Consider the following 14,641-nt stretch of genomic DNA (forward strand, 5'->3'; position numbering starts at 1 on the left):
CATACCGTGAATGCGATGTCCAGCTCCAGAGAGGCCCAAAATCTGAACAAAACGATCATAGGTGATACTCAGTGTAGTGTCATCGGTCATCCATGTGAGAGTGTTGTCCGGACCAAAGAAATAGGTAGCATAGAACTGAAGGATGGCAGCTTCATTCCAATCACACCTGAAGGTCATTGCAGGACCTAGGGTCATAGCATTAATGATCTGGACCAGATTGTTAGGAAACATGGCCAGATGGTTATGTAGGAATTGGAGATCCACGTATTTGTGAGGAGCAAGACCTCGACCATGAACAAAACTGGAGTAGAGATCCTGCTGCATACGAGTCCGGAACCGAGGATCCTCGGCATCAGCCACCATCTCATATTGATTGACATCCCGATGAAACACAAGGTATTGAGCCGCCCCCACAGTGGTGAAGTTGTGAGTGGGACGATCCCTGCTATTAGGAAGCTCCATGGAGATGTGACGGCCATGAACAACGGGCATCGCAGACCCTCGAACTTGAGGCACCGGCGCCCTCCTAGTACCAGGCTTGGACTGTCCAACGGAATGTCTTGGTGCACGGTCATCCTCATCCTCCCCAACATAGTCCGCATCATCTGGATCTGAGGCCGACGGACTAGTGGATGGTGCCCGCTTCTTCTTCTTCGTGGTGGTCTTCTTCTTCTTAGGCCGAGCATGCTCATGGGAGTCGGTTGAGCCTTGCCGACGAACAACTGGAATGGATAATGATAGGTTGCGATGAGAAGAAACCAACAAGTATGGACACGGACAAAATAAATTTAAACAATGGGATGAACATTTTTGATCATGACCATAGAACAAGTCCAGTGAAGATCAAAAATTTCAACATGTCCATGATTCAAATTGATTAGCCGAGTACATAGAAGGAGTTTTTAGGCTTAGGCACGAGGCACCAAAACACTAGAGAGATATAGACGTAAAGATATGCATGAGAGAATGAAACCCTAAGATTTTATACTCGGTCACCATAAGAGTAGAATGGAGGAGAGGTAGCATCCATACCCCGGGTAGAGGGCTCGGGCCGATCGGGACCGCAGTTCTTGGTCCGCCCCATGAGGAACTCCGGCGGTCACTCCCACAATGCACTGGTCCCTCCCGAGGGATTCACACCACAACCCAAGAAATGGATTGGATAGAATCGTAGATCGAGAGGAGGAGAAGCCATGAGTAGGAGATCGGGGCCGGAGGACGAAGGAGAGAGCTGGGGCGGCGCCGGAGCACAGCCCGGCGGCGGCGGCCATGTGACGCGATGGGGAAGAGGAACGGGAGTGAATGGGGAAAACTGCCCCCAACTCCAGAGTCCCTCCCCTGTTATGTGTGGCTGCGGGTGACGGGCCGGACATCCGGGGCTTGGCCCGGATATCCGGCGAGTGGAGGTCAGTGTAAAACAGGGGCCAACGGGCCGGACATCCGGGGATAAGTCCAGATATCCGACGTGTGAGGGTTAGGCAGCTATAGGATCAGGACCCGGATGTACGGCTAGAGCCCGGATGTTCGACGATCACAGTACGAGCAACAGAAAGATTTGCTCCAGGGCCCGGATGTCCGGCCACTGGACAATAAGTCCAGACAAAAGAGAGACTTGGAAGGGCCAACTAATATGATTTGAAATAGACTCCGCCAAGGAGTTTTGAGAGAATTTTTTTGAGGTGAAAACTTGAGTAATTCTAAGGCCATACTAAGATGTAATAAAAACCCAACCAAATTAAGTAACTGAAGGTCCACACAAGCAATGTACAAGCGGTGACCGAAGTCACCATGTTTGAGCATATGGAACATACTGCCGCAAAGATGAAGATTTTGGGCACATAGTCACGACTCCATCATGTTAAAGCACCATAGTTCGAGAACCATGATAACTTTGAGAGTGTTTGTTCTATTTATGCATTATGTAGGGTGAGAATATTCATGAATTGAATGTCTCCCCCTAACTATATGCCTACATCAAGACAAGACATTAGGTTCATGCATGAATGGGTACTAGATTTCACATAATATTGTCAAGCTCCAAGATACCAAGTTCACGCCTAAGTTGACAAAACCTTGCTTCATCCAATGGCTTGGTGAAAATATCTGCAAGTTGCATATCTGTGCCAACATGAGCAATGTCAATATCACCCTTCTCCACATGATCTCTCAAGAAGTGGTACCTAATGTCAATGTGCTTGGTGCGGGTATGATCTTTGGGGTTCTCAGCAATATTGATGGCACTTTCATTATCACATAGAAGAGGCACATGTCTATAGGTGATACCGTAATCCTTCAAAGTTTGCCTCATCCATAGTAATTGAGTTGCACAACTGGCGGTTGCAATATATTCAGCTTCGGCGGTGGAGAGAGAAACACAATTTTGCTTCTTTGAGGACCAACTTACCAAGGAGCGTCCAAGAAATTAACATGCACCGGAGGTGGACTTACGATCCACTTTGTCTGCAGCCCAATCCGCATCCGTGTACCCAATGAGATCAAACTTAGCATCCTTGGGGTACCATAGACCCATCTTTGGGGTGTGAACAAGGTATCTAAGAATATGCTTAACTGCCTTATGATGACTTTCCCCAGGGGAAGCTGGAAATCTAGCACACATGCATACACTAAACATGATGTCTGGTCTAGATGCACAAAGATAAAGCAATGAACCAATCATAGAGCGGTATTTGGATGGGTCGAAGGGGATACCGATTGTGTCTTCAGTGAGTACAATTTTGGTTGGCATAGGAGTCTTACATGGGCTAGCATTAGTCATGCCAAATTTTGCTAGGATATCCTTGAGGTATTTTTCTTGAGACAAGAAAATTCCTTCTTGAAATTGTTGAATTTGAAATCCGAGGAAGAACTTCAAATCCGCATTGAGTGACATTTCAAAATTCTTGGTCATTGATGCCGCAAACTTCTTGCATAAATGAATGTTAGGAGAACCAAAAATGATATCATCTACATAGATTTGGCATAAGATCAAATCACCTTTGTCCCTCTTAGTAAAAAGAGTGGGATCGATCATTGTCGGTGTCAAAACCGACGGATCTCGGGTAGGGGGTCTCGAACTGTGCGTCTAAGGTGGATGGTAACAGGAGGCAGGGGACACGATGTTTTACCCAGGTTCGGGCCCTCTTGATGGAGGTAAAACCCTACGTCCTGCTTGATTTATTCTTGATGATATGAGTATTACAAGAGAAAATCTACCACGAGATCGGAGAGGCTAAACCCTAGAAGCTAGCCTATGGTATGATTGTATGTTGTCCTATGGACTAAAACCCTCCGGTTTATATAGACACCGGAAAGGGCTAGGGTTTTACAAGGTTGGTTACAAAGGAGGAGATATACATATCCGTATTGCCTAGCTTGCCTTCCACGCCAAGTAGAGTCCCATCCGGACACGAGACGAAGTCTTCAATCTTGTATCTTCATAGTCTAACAGTCCGGCCAAAGGATATAGTCCGGCTGTTCGGAGACCCCCTAATCCAGGACTCCCTCAGTAGCCCCTGAACCAGGCTTCAATGACGATGAGTCCGGCGCGCAGTATTGTCTTCGGCATTGCAAGGCGGGTTCCTCCTCCGAATACACCACGGAAGAATTTGAATACAAGGATAGTGTCCGGCCCTGCAAAAATAAGTTCCACATACCGCCGTAGAGAGAATAATATTTCCACAAATCTAATCTACTGACATGTTTTGGCAACATGACATTATGCCATGGCCCGGTGATTATTCGAACCGTTTCCTTTAACTAGCCCCGCACATAACGCGAGGCAGTTTTTTGACACGTCATGTCAAAGCAGAGATTGTGTCCCCCTTATTACGGGATTCTCATAAATACAGGCGTGGGTAACCCAACCGCGCCATCAATTACGGCGCTTGGGGGATAAGCGAGTTTTACCAGGCTAGTGGGGGCGCATAGTTTCGGCCGCCCTTATAAAGGTACAAGGTTTAACCTTTTCCTACCCACGCTTTCTTCCTCCTTGCTCATCCATTCTTGCGCACTCAAGCTCCAACGCCCAAGCCCACATCCTTCCCCTCAACCTTCTCCAATCATGTCCGGAGCAGGAGGCAAATGGATGGCTTCCTCCGCTACGGAGGGACACATCAAGAAGTTGCGCGGAGCCGGATACTTGGCCGCGAATATCGCGCATCGACTGCCCGCTGCGGGGCAGATCGTTCCTACCCCTGAACCTCACGAGAGGGTAGTTTTCCTCCACCACTTCCTCCACAGACTGGGGTTTCCCCTCCATCCATTCATCCATGGTCTCATGTTCTACTACGGGCTGGACCTCCATGATCTGGCCCCGAACTTCGTCCTCAACATTTCGGCGCTCATCGTCGTGTGTGAGGCTTTCCTCCGCATCCGGTCCCACTTCGGCCTGTGGTTAAAGACCTTCAATATCAAGCCGAAGGTGGTGGGCGGCTAACAAGCAAAATGCGGCAGAGCCATGGTGGGCAAGATGCCCAACATTATATGGCTTGGAGGCTCCATCGTGGAGACCATAAAGGGGTGGCAATCGGCGTGGTTCTACATCATCGAGCCACGCGACGCCAAATGGGTGGCTGCCCCAAAGTTTTGATCTGGAATCCCCACGCGGCTCACCTCCTGGAAAGAGAAGGGCCTGTCCTGGGGTTCATCGGTAGAGCTGGACGGACTCCAGAAATGTATCCGGAATATGGCCGGCAAGAAGCTCAAGCTTGTCAACATAGTCCAGGTCATGCTCATCCGCCGGATCCTCCCGTGCCAACAACGGGACTTCAACTTGTGGGAGTTCAACCCGGCCCAGCACCAGACTCTGAGCGAGCTCTTCGACACGACGCACAAGGACGTCTGGAAGGTGCTGTTCAAGGGCGCCGAGGTCCCTCCCTCCCTCACCGAGGACCGTGGGCTAAGCGCGAAGCCCAAGCGCATTCGGTGAGTTCTATACATCCGGTAGGATATTTATTTCCCCTAGCTTAACCATGTGCGGGGTCTGAGCTCCATGCCTTTGACAGGACTGGGTGGAGACGTCGGGGCAGATTAACTGTCCGGCCCCTCTGCCCGAAGACACTGCGGACGCTCTCCTGACGGAGATGCTGACTCCGGCTCCTTACAAGGTGCCGGAGAAGACCAAGAAGGCCAAGGGAACCCGAAAGAGTTCCCGACGCCAGGTGTTATCGGACTCATCGTCCGATAACTCCGCGACGCACTCCTCCCCCGAAGATGAGGAGGAAGATGAAGATGCTCCCCCTCCAGTCGAGGGAGACAAGAAAAGGAAGGCCGCCCCAACCGAGGGAGCCGAAGGGTCCAAGAAGGGAAGGACTCTCCTTCCGGACTACTCCACCACCGCCGCCGAAGGCGAAGACGTGTGGCTGCTCAAGGCCAAGCCCCTGGCGAAGTCGTAAGTATTCGGATGCCAGAGTAACTCATAGCATACCTTTGTCGCATTGCCTCTCCTAACGCCGAATTATGACTATGCAGACCGCCACAAGCCCGTATCGACGTATCATCGGACGGCTCCCTGGGCTCGTCGGATATGGATAGCGATCCACTTCCGACCGCCACCTCCCCTTGCCCTACGGACAATGCCGAGGTATTGTCTCAAGAGGCACCGGGTCGAGGGGAGACAGTCCCAGAGGCACCTCAAGGCGACCTTCTGGACTCCGGGAGCAGAGGGAGCAAGGCTCCCGAGGGCTCCGAGTTCAGCCCTCAGCCAAACACCACGCCGGAACCCCCAGTGGTTCCAGACTCGGGCAGGCGGCCTCCTTCAAAAAGGGGCAAGACACCTGTGCCGGTGACCTCTGTCCATCCAGAGGCACCGGACAATCTGCTGGGAGCGCTTCACAGCGCTTCCATCGACGAAGAGCACCGCACTATTATGAGTGCGGTGGTCTAGAAGGTTCAGTCTGCTAAGAGCGGACTGACTGAAGCCTGTGCCAGCCTTCTAACAGGCTTTGAGGTAAGTTTTTGGAATATGGGGAAAAATATTACCGCATAGACAGTAGCCCCTGGTGCTCTGTTCGATGTTCACAAAGAAAAGCCGAACAGAGGATCAAACAATATCGCAGGAGTCTAATATAAGTATGTCAATATGCGTATGCAGGCTTCACTGCTAGCCTCTGCCGCACTGACTGCAGAGGTCGCCGCACTGAAGCAGGACCTTAAAGGGTCCAAGCACGAGCTCGGCCTTGCCAAGAGGCAGCTCGAGGAGAACAAAGGTAAGTAGTACCTAGTATATGGATATGTATAAAAAGAATGCGATTGCAAAATGACAGGATCATCGTAAATTTGCCAGGGGCCACGACCGAGGTGGCGACCCTGAAGAAAGCGCTATCCGAGGCCGAAAACAAAGCGGCCACGGAGCGCACCGAGCGGGAAAGGCATGAGGCTCGGGTGGGCGAGGTGCAGCAAGAGCTCCACGCTCTCGTGACGAAGCACGAGGCGTTGGATCTTGACTTGAAGACGCGAGAGTTTGAGCTTGCCGCGGCCCTCGAGAGTGCAAAGAGTGCCAAGGCCGAAGCCCAAAAGGCCCTCTAGGAGATTGATGCAATGAAGAAGATAGCGGCGGGTAAGGCATTCTATATGCAAAGCAAGCATGTGAAAGTAAATTACCTGTTACTTACCCTAATCCGGAGCTCTCCAGGAGCATTCGCAGATTTGCCCTGCAGCATGTCAGATGCCGCACAGTTTTACCAGGCCGAGGAGGGAAGCTCAACGGAGAAGCTGTTCTGGTCTCAGTATACTGGGACCGAACACCCGATGCCTCTGAGCGACCAGCTGAAGCAACTGGTCGAGCTGCACAAGGCGGCCGAACAGGCCATGAAGGGCTTTATAGTTCGGATGTGGCCTGGCGACGCCCTTCCCAGCAGCTACTTCGGCCTGGTGAGGCGGCTTTTGGATGCCTGCCCACGGCTGGAAGTCATCAAGTGGTCCGTCTGCATCGAAGGTGCACGCCGGGCTTTCGCCCGTGTGAAGGTGCAATGGGCCAAGCTGGACGCGGTGAAGCTGATTAAGGAAGGGCCGCCGGAGGGCAAGGAGCATCGCCACCCCGAGATGTATTATGAGGGTGTCCTGAAGGGTGCTCGTCTCGTAGCGGACGAGTGTACGAAAGATATAATATTCGAGTAAACTCGCTCGTGTAATCCTGTAGTTATGAAAACTTGTTCATATGCGCTATGCAACGCTTGTTTGAATTTAAAATATTACCTTATGTTCGGCTGTTTATCAAATCTGAGAGATGGCTAGTCGTCGGCTTCTGCCCCCACGCCACGAGTGCTGGGGTGTTCGGGATAAACCTGAGCACTCTTGTTCCCATTGTTGGGTCCTTCGAGGGAGGTGTTCAACACAACGAACAAGGCAATCGGACTATAATGCGTTATCACTCTCACTTAGCCATAGAATTCTATAATTTTAATTTTCGGTGAAGCCCCTAGTATTCGGAAGGCCGAATTCAGGGCGCGATACACGCCTGTACAGGGCCGACTCCTCGCTCTAAGCGGCATAAGCCTTTAGGGACTCGAAACCTCTCGAACAGCGACCAGTCTCTCGCCTTATCATGACAGTCCGTTTTAGCTTTCTCTACCGAGGTGCTTAGCCCAGCAGAACCGGGGCACAATCACAGTAGTTCTCCCAGTGCTACCTTCGCCGATATAGCGGAACGTAAGGTACCAAAACATGGGAGCCGTCCAAACCCAACTATTAACCCAAGACATGATTCGGAGCTGATGCATATAATGCTATAAGTTTGGGGTGCCGCACTGTCGAAAGTGTTCGGACTTCTCACGCCGTATTATGGGGTATGCTTAAGCCCCTAGCGTGTTGGCAGTACCAGAGTGTACGGGTGCTGGATGTCATAAATGAACATATATATATAAAAGAATAATGCAATAATAGTCTTAATGATATGCATTTTTTATTCAAAAAGGTGCATTAAAGCATAATGATACAAGTAGTGCGATAAGCAAAAAGTAGGACTGTTTGACATGTCCCTTCCAAGGGCAAGCTGAGGAATAGTATTAAAGCAAATATTTCACTCATTATCGTAATCCACCTGGGAGTTCCATGGTGTGACGTAGCTTTCTACCTCCTTGGATGCTGCATCATGTGTTCGGCAATCACGCTGCCGGACAGGGTTTCCAGAGATTGAAGTCTTGAAAGAGAAAAATAACAAAGCGGGAAGCCCCTAGTGTGGTTTAAGCCGCGACTTGGGGCGTGCCGCCGTCGTGCCCCCTCCCCGCCTGTGCCCATGGTATTTTTAATGCGTAATTATGTACGCGTGGCATGGATTTCGCCGTTTGGCTGGGACCAGGGTGGGGGCCGCATTGCTATGCGAGCTCGGAACGTGCCAGGCGGTCCTGTTGCCGATTACTCCGGGCGCGCTTGAAGGTGTCCGGGTCCGTAATCGCCGAACTAGTGGATTGCCTTAAGATGCTGCTTTGTGCTTCTGCTGCGAGGGCCGCAGTGTGCTCCTCCGTGCGGAGAGAGCGCTCTATGTTTCCATTGACTGTGATGACCCCCCGAGGTCCTGGCATCTTGAGCTTGAGATATGCATAATGCGGTACCGCGTTGAATCTTGCAAATGCGGTTCGCCCTAGCAGTGCATGATAGCCACTGCGGAATGGGACTATGTCGAAGATCAACTCTTCGCTTTGGAAGTTATCCGGAGATCCAAAGACCACTTCCAATGTTACTGAGCATGTGCAATGGGCCTCTACACCTGGTATGACACCTTTAAAGGTTGTTTTGGTGGGTTTGATCCTTGAGGGGTCTATACCCATTTTGTGCACTGTGTCCTGATAAAGCAGGTTCAGGCTGCTGCCGCCGTCCATTAGGACTTGAGTGAGGTGAAATCCGTCAATGATTGGGTCGAGGACCAATGCGGCGAATCCGCCATGACGAATACTAGGGGGGTGGTCCCTGTGATCGAAGGTGATCGGACAGGAAGACCATGGGTTGAACTTTGGGGCGACTGGCTCCAACGCATATACGTCCCTGAGCGCACGCTTCCGCTCCCTCTTGGGGATGTGGGTTGCGTATATCATGTTCACCGTCCGCACTTGTGGGGGGGAACCTCTTCTGTCCTCCGGTGTTCGGCTGCCGGGGCTCCTCCTCGTCATCGCTATGTGACCCCTTATCTTTGTTTTCGGCATTTAACTTGCCGGCCTGCTTGAACACCCAACAGTCCCTGTTGGTGTGGTTGGCTGGCTTGTCGGGGGTGCCGTGTATTTGACATGAGCGATCGAGTATACGGTCCAAACTGGACGGGTCCGGAGTGCTTCTCTTGAATGGCTTTTTCCGCTGACCGGGTTTAGAGCCTTTGAATCCGGCATTGACTGCCGTATCCTTGGTATTGTCGCTGTTAATGCGACGCTTATGTTTGTTGCGACGTGACCTGCCATTGCCGTCCTTGGTATCCGAAGTACCATGGTTCTTTGATGTGTTATTACTGCGAGCTAGCCAGCTGTCTTCTCCCACCCAAAAGCGGGTCATGAGTGTCGTGAGGGCTGCCATAGATTTCGGCTTTTCCTGACCAAGGTGCCAGGCTAGCCACTCATCGCGGATGTTATGCTTGAAAGCTGCTAGGGCCTCTGCATCTGGACAGTCGACGATTTGATTTTTCTTTGTTAGGAACCATGTCCAGAATTGCCTGGCCGATTCCTCTGGCTGCTGAATTATGTGGCTCAAGTCATCGGCATCTGGTGGTCGCACATAAGTGCCCTGAAAGTTGTCGAGGAATGCGGCTTCCAGATCTTCCCAACAGCCAATGGACTCTGCTGGCAAGCTGTTGAGCCAATGCCGAGCTGGTCCTTTGAGTTTGAGTGGGAGGTATTCGATGGCATGTAGGTCATCACCGTGGGGCATGTGGATGTGCAGGAGGAAATCCTGGATCCATACCACAGGATATGTTGTGTCGTCGTATGATACTATATTTACGGGTTTGAAACCCTCTGGGATTTGATGATCCATCACTTCGTCTGTGAAGCATAAGGGGTTTGCGGCGTCTTTGTACTGGGCTATATCGCGACGCAGCTCGAATGAGTCTTGCCCGCTGTGTTCGGCCCGCCCGGTCTTACTTTTACTGTATCCGGCGTGACGATTATCGTCTCGCATAGTGGCGCGCCCTCGTGATCCGTAGATCGATCTTGCATGTTTTGCTTTGTCCTCCAATATGTCTCGCAGGTCTGGCGTATTTCCCCCTGCCTTTTTATTTGAATGACGTCGGGGTGCGGGCTGAGCTTTTGGCTGGAATGTCTCTCTCTTGCGGCCACGAGGTGGCCGATCAGCCGCGTCATACGCCGGAGATGTAGGTTTCGGTGCTTCCTCCTCTAGTCAGGGTAGCAACCTACACTTTGGGTAACTCTTGGAGGGGTGTTCGAGTTTATACTCCTCGGCCGCCAGGACTTCAGTCCATCTATTAGCTAGCAAATCTTGATCAGCTTGAAGCTGCTGCTGCTTTTTCTTAAGGCTATTTGCCGTGGCTATAAGCCGGTGCTTGAAGCGCTCTTGTTCGACGGGATCCTCCGGCACGACGAATTCGTCATCGCCGAGGCTTGCCTCGTCTCCAGAGGGAGGCATGTAATTATCATCCTCCGCCTCTCCATCTACCGCTCTCTCAGGAGAGCTGGCTCCTCCATCCTCCTGCTCTAAATCTTGCTGGAGGGGATTGTTGTTGTCTTCGGCACTGTCCGGAGTGCTATTATCTCTGGTGCCGGTATCACCACTTTTGCCTTGGTGGGACTTAGAGCGGCGCCGCTGACGCCGGCGCTTGGGTTGCTTTTTGGAGGGGTCATCCTCCGTTGTCGCGTCGCCATTGCCTTCTTTGGGTGTGCCACCATGTATATATCGTATGATGAGGTGGCTGTCCAGTGCCCTCTGGGCAGTGATTCCTCTTCGACTCCCGCATCGTCGCCCATACCGTCGATGTCTTCGGAGTCGAAGTCGAGCATGTCGGTTAAGTCATCGATAGTGGCTACTAAGTGGGTGGTGGGTGGGTGGCGAAAATCTTCGTCATCCGCATCCCAATCCTGCCGGACATAGTTCGGCCAGGATCCTCCTGACAAGGAGAGAGACCTTAATGAGTTCAGTATGTCGCCGAAAGGCGAGTGCTGAAAAATATCCGCGGAGGTAAACTCCATGATCGGTGCCCAATCGGATTCGATAGGAACGGGCGCAGGCGGTTCGGAGTCCGTGGCCGGAGAAGAATCCGGCAGTTTGGCAACACGGCTCTCGTGAAGGGTAAGGTCAATATTCGGCTCGATCGCCGCAAAGGATACGGCCTTCGTGACGGGGTCTATCCACCCGTCCACGGATGGCGAAACTGGCTCTGAATTGAGGGTCGGGGCGGCTGCCGGTGCGATCTCCTGAATACGGTCCAATGGTAGAGCTAAATCATACTCATCGTGACCGCGTGGCGCACAGGGCAGGGGCTCTAATCCGTTGAAGATCAAGTCTCCGCGGATATCGGTTGTGTAGTTTAAGCTTCCAAACCTGACCTGGTGGCCAGGGGCGTAACTTTCGATCTACTCCAGATGGCCAAGCGAGTTGGCCCACAGTGCGAAGCCGCCGAACACAAAGATCTGTCCGGGGGGAAAAGTCTCACCCTGGACTGCATCGCTATCGATGATCGTAGGAGCCATCAAGCCAAACAGCGATGACACAGAGGAACTCTCAATGAAAGCACCAATGTCGGTGTCAAAATCGGCGGATCTCGGGTAGGGGGTCCCGAACTGTGCGTCTAAGGCGGATGGTAACAGGAGGCAGGGGACACGATGTTTTACCCAGGTTCGGGCCCTCTTGATGGAGGTAAAACCCTACGTCCTGCTTGATTTATTCTTGATGATATGAGTATTACAAGAGTTGATCTACCACGAGATCGGAGAGGCTAAACCCTAGAAGCTAGCCTATGGTATGATTGTATGTTGTCCTACGGACTAAAACCCTCCGGTTTATATAGACACTGGAAAGGGCTAGGGTTTCACAAGGTCGGTTACAAAGGAGGAGATATACATATCCGTATTGCCTAGCTTGCCTTCCACGCCAAGTAGAGTCCCATCCGGACACGAGACGAAGTCTTCAATCTTGTATCTTCATAGTCTAACAGTCCGGCCAAGGATATAGTCCAGCTATCCGGAGACCCCCTAATCCAGGACTCCCTCAATCACCCCTCTCACAAAGCCATCATCAAGTAAAAACTTCTTAAGATGATCATACCAAGCACGAGGTGCTTGTTTGAGGCCATACAAAGCCTTATGAAGTTTATGCACATAGTCTTTGTGATCGGGGTCAACGAACCCAGGTGGTTGTGATACATACACTTCTTCTTGTAGAGGACCATTAAGGAAAGCACTCTTGACATCCATTTGATGCAAAGTAAAGCCATTGAAAGCATCATAAGCAAGTAAGATGCGAATGGATTCAAGACGGGCAACGGGGGAAAAGGTCTCACCAAAGTCCAAACCTTCAACTTGTGAGTACCCTTGTGCCACCAACCTTGCCTTGTTGCGGATGATTATACCATTCTCATCTTGCTTGTTCTTGAAAATACACTTTGTTCCAATGACGTTGTGTTCCATGGTTGGCCTCTTGACTAATGACCACACTTGATTGCGCTCAAAACTATTCAACTCTTCTTGCATAGCAATGAGCCAATCGTTGTCTATCAACGCTTCTTGTACCTTGAGAGGCTCAACACTAGACACAAAAGAGAAGTGAGCACAAAAGTTTGTCAATTGTTTATGAGTGACTCTACCTTCCGATATGCCAGCGAGGATTTTATCAACATCAACACGACCGGCCACTCGAGGCATGATGGAGGTTAAGGTTTCGCGAGGTTCAACTTCATGTCCATCATCCACGTCCTCAACATATGGATCATTAATGTGTGTTGGAAAATCTTCTTCTTCTTCTTGCATTTGTTGAGGTTCATTGTCAATGATTGCACTTTCTTGTTCTTGCCCTTGAGGATGATCTTGTTCTTGATGATTATCATGAAAAGGAACTTGATCATCATCTTGTACTTGGACTATGGGCATTGGTTGAGTAATAGGGACTTGTGGTGGTATGGGTGTTGAAGTAGTTTGATGATGTGTGAGGCTTCCATCTTCTTCTTCATCATCATGAGGTTCTTGTTCCATTGGAAGTAGTGCACCAACACCCATTGTCAAGATATCTTGCGAAGAATCTTCTTCAGCTACATCACTTAGATCAACTTGCTCCCCATGGGAGCCATTAAATTCATCAAACACCACGTCACAAGTTTCTAAAACACATCCATTGGATTTGTTGTAGACTCTATAGGCGTGAGAGTTTGATCCATAGCCAACAAATATGCCCTCAATGGTTTTAGATTGAAATTTTCCTAACTGCTCTCTTTTGTTGAGGATGAAGCATTTGCACCCAAATACGTAAAAGTACTTGACATTTGGCTTGTTCCCGGTTAGGAGCTCATATGGAGTCTTTTCCAATATCGTGCGGAGGAAGAGCCGGTTTGATGCATGACATGCAGTGTTGCGGCCTCGGCCCAAAAACTATGTGGCGACTTGTATTCATCCAACATGGACCTTGCCATCTCCACAAGGGTGCGGTTCTTCCTTTCTGCTACACCATTTTGTTGGGGAGTGTATGGAGCTGAATATTGATGCACAATCCCTTCATCACTAAGGAACTCTTCCAAGGTGTAGTTCTTGAACTCAGATCCATTATCACTTCTTATTGCTAGAATTTCTTTGTCAAACTTGCATTGTGCTTGCTTGGCGAAATCAATGAAGGTGATCTTCGTCTCGTCCTTGGATTTAAAGAAGAAGACCCATGTATACTGAAAGTGCTAGTTATCGACTAGAGGGGGGTGAATAGGCGATTTTTATGAAAGTCTTCGAAACATGGGAGTTTCGAAGAAAAACGATAGAAATGAACCTATAACCATGCAGCGGAAGGTAGACTACACTAGACAAGCCATAGTCAAGTATTCAATGAAGTGAGAGCATGAAGACTAATAGCAGCTAGGCAGTACGGATCAGGATGGAAGATAGTATGAAACCAATTTGAACAAACAGTCACACAGTGAAGACAAATGGACAATGCAAACAGGCAATGACTTCACAAGGACCAACTGTAAATAAAAAGATGTGAAGGATAGAACCAGTGGCTTGTTGAAGACAATGATTTGTTGGACCAGTTCCAGTTGCTGTGACAACTGTACGTCTGGTTAGGGAGGCTGAGATTTAACTCAGAAGACTGTGTCTTCACCTTATTCCCCTTGAGCTAAGGACACCCAGTCCTCACCCAATCACTCTGGTAAGTCTTCAAGGTAGACTTCCAAACCTTCACAGACTTCGTTCACCGGCGATCCACAATGACTCTTGGATGCTCAGAACGCGATGCCTAACCGGCTGGAGGATTCACAGTCCTCAAGTGTAACAAGTCTTCAGATCACACAGACAGAAAGACTTCAGTGATGCCTAACACTCTTTGGCTCTGGGTGTTTAGGGCTTTGTCCTCGCAAGGATTTCTCTCTCAAAGGCTTCGAGGTGGGTTGCTCTCAAACGACAAAAGCCGTGCACTAACTTTGAGCAGACACCAATTTTTCTGAGCTATTTATAGCCACTAGGCAACCCGACCTGATTTTTCTGAAATGACCCTGGGTCACTAAGGAACT

This window comes from Triticum urartu, chromosome 2, assembly GCF_003073215.2.
Source record: "Triticum urartu cultivar G1812 chromosome 2, Tu2.1, whole genome shotgun sequence".
NCBI lineage: Eukaryota > Viridiplantae > Streptophyta > Magnoliopsida > Poales > Poaceae > Triticum > Triticum urartu.